The sequence below is a fragment of the Sapajus apella genome, unplaced genomic scaffold, assembly GCF_009761245.1.
Source record: "Sapajus apella isolate SASKATOON/1434 unplaced genomic scaffold, GSC_monkey_1.0 scaffold477, whole genome shotgun sequence".
Taxonomy (NCBI): Eukaryota; Metazoa; Chordata; class Mammalia; order Primates; family Cebidae; genus Sapajus; species Sapajus apella.
Window position 1 is genome coordinate 17,949 of NW_022437413.1, and position 2,219 is coordinate 20,167.

Here is a 2,219-nt window from a genome sequence, read left to right on the forward strand (position 1 = left end):
ATAATTTTTAGATTATTCACATCAATAACGCAGCCATATAAATATAACTTAGAGAAGATTTAGCATCACTTTGTTATTTGATCCCATCTGTGCCCCCAATGCTTCCCATACAACTCAATACATCAAATAAGCCTAATTAGTTTAACATCTCTACAGCTGAAAAATACATCCTTTGAGGCTCTGAAAACAGCTGAAAAATACATCCTTTGAGGCTCTCCAGAGGCCCAACTAGAAAATCCCAAAGATAATTCTAGGTCAAAAAGACTTCATTTAGAACTCTGATAGTGAGAAAGCCTGCCAAATATGTCAAAAGATATCAAACATTTAATTAAAACAGAATCACAGATAATAGCGAAATAATAGTCATTCACTTAACAAGAGTGACTGAAGATTTCAAGGTCTGAGGGTAGCAGATCTCACACACGAGTGTGAACACTCAGTCTTCATGCTTATGAACTAGAAAAGGATTGTGAGTGAAGATTTCAAATGTAAGCTGAGCATAGTAGTGTGCACCTGTAGTCCCAGCAACCGGGAGAATGAGGTGGGAGGATCCCTTAAGTGCAGTTCAAGGCCAGGCTGGACAACATAGTGAGACCCTATATCAAAGAATAAAAATTTCAAAAACAAATGCAGAAAGTTGCATATATGTTTTTTTTTTTTCAAAGGCTAAAGACTCAGTTTTCCTAAGTAATCAAAAACCTAATAAAGACCACATGAAGCACAGGAAATTACCTTCATAAAACACAGAATCTTTTTTTCCTAGGCCAATTACCAAAAAATAAAGAAAATACTTCATCGGTGTAATTGTTTCTTATAGGAAGTCCTTTTAGATAACCTGAAAATCTAACCTAATGAAAATGTACTTGAATTCAATTTGACACTGGATAACTGTGTATCCAAGGTTATGAGTATACACTATGTTAAAGAAGTAAACAAAAAAATAAGTACCTTGAGCAGGGAAACATATGGCTCTTAGAAAAAGTAAAAGCACATTAAATTTCCTAGTTACCTGGAATAATTCAGGCATGTCAAGAAAAGCCAATAGCACAGAATCAAGTTATTGCTGGAGAAAAATATTGCTTTTCTAGGCCTTTAAAACAAACATATCAGCATTAGGTCTCAACAGCAGAGTTAGAACCAGAGAAAATAAGTACAGAAGCTTACCAAAAGGTCAAGGGAGAGAGTCATTAAGTTAATTAAGCTAAAAAAAAAAAAAAAAGTGTGCCTTCTTAAGGGGAAAATGAGGAAGAGCAGACGATAACTTAGGTCTGTGACCTGCATGCAAATCACGTGGAATGAGGAGAAGCAGAAGTTGAGCTTCTGAGACATAAATCGGAAACTCTTCAAGAGAAAGACTCTATTTTGAGAAATTACATTATTGCTTTAAATTTAAAAGATAGCATTCTAAACCTAGAATTAGGGAAAATAAACAGAAACCATAAAACAGGAAGAGGTTATAGTTCAGAAGATGGTAAAAAAAATTTAAAGAAACAGATATCAGATTTTTTTGTTTTAGAGATAGGGCCTTACTCTCTTGCCCAGGCTGGAGGGCAGTTTTACCATCATAGCTCAGTGCAGACTCAAACTCCTGAGCTCAATTGATCTCCTAACTCAGCCTCCTGAGGAGGGGGTTGGGAGGAAGACTACAAGTGTGCACCATCATGCCTGGATAATTTTGTTGTTGTTGTTGTAGAGATTGGGGTCTCATGATATTGGCTAAGCTGGTCGCAAACTCGTGGTGGCCTCAAGCAAGCCTCCTGCCTCAGCCTCCCAACGCACCAGGATCACAGGTGTAAGTCACCACATCCAGCCAGGTTTCAGAATTAAAAATCAAAACCTTTTGTAATTTTTTTTAACTGAGAAAAATGATACTCCAGGAAACTCTTGTTGCTTTAAACATAGAGAACTGGTTTTCTATTTTGTATTAGTATATTCGATTTTCAGAAAAATTTATAAATAATTTCCTTCTAAATTTAGCCAATTTTATGCGTACAAAACTTATTTTATAAAATTCATCTTTCACAAATCTTTTGCAACTTGCTCAAACCTCTTATGGCTTGTTTCGGCCTCATTTTGTTCTAGTCTTTCTTTTTAACATCAGAACAAACAGTTATTCTACCTTAGGACAAAAATTTCCTTTTGTTTTTTCTTTATCTTTTTTTTTTTTTTTTTTTTTTTTTGAGACGGAGTTTCGCTTTTGTTTCCCAGGCTGGAGTACA

At 35.3% G+C, this 2,219-nt stretch overlaps 1 non-coding gene across 1 annotated transcript; it reads right to left on the reverse strand.

The window, feature by feature from the left end:
• Positions 1-365: 365 nt before the first annotated feature.
• On the reverse strand, positions 366-468 carry LOC116545990. Its single transcript, XR_004266544.1, has one exon. It is a non-coding gene; the product is annotated as a small nucleolar RNA U13 (small nucleolar RNA).
• Between the last annotated feature and the right edge of the window lie 1,751 nt (positions 469-2,219).